Raw genomic sequence first — 459 nt, forward strand, 5'->3', positions numbered from 1 at the left:
TATAAAATATTAGAAAAAAAGAACCATAGGGAAACCTCTAGGAAGTTCATGGGCTTCGGTGAATTGGGGAATTCTGACTAGGAAATTCTGTGCACTATGGACCTTGGTCTCGCAAATCAGTGTTTCTAAATTCTCCCAGGGTGTTGTCCCACACTTCTTCCCAGTGACCATCTGTTCAATGCTTCAGCAGCCTCAACTGATCTCAGATATGCAACATAGGTGTTGGGAGACAGATTTCCACTCTGCAGAAGAAGGGCATGTTTGAAGATGCCAAGGGATGCTCCTCAGTGATGACTATGTGCTATCCCCACTGGGAAGTGACAATTATCAGTGGGGTCATTTGGATTCAGAACAGCGTTTTTATCATCTCTTTGGAGACTCCCTGTGTGAGTGAGTTGGTTTTAATCCCCTGGAAACAATTCTCTGACGTGCATGGGTGCTGGCCTGCTAACTGTTAGA

This window comes from Nannospalax galili, unplaced genomic scaffold (genome assembly GCF_000622305.1).
Source record: "Nannospalax galili isolate Female #2095 unplaced genomic scaffold, S.galili_v1.0 scaffold567, whole genome shotgun sequence".
Lineage (NCBI taxonomy): Eukaryota > Metazoa > Chordata > Mammalia > Rodentia > Spalacidae > Nannospalax > Nannospalax galili.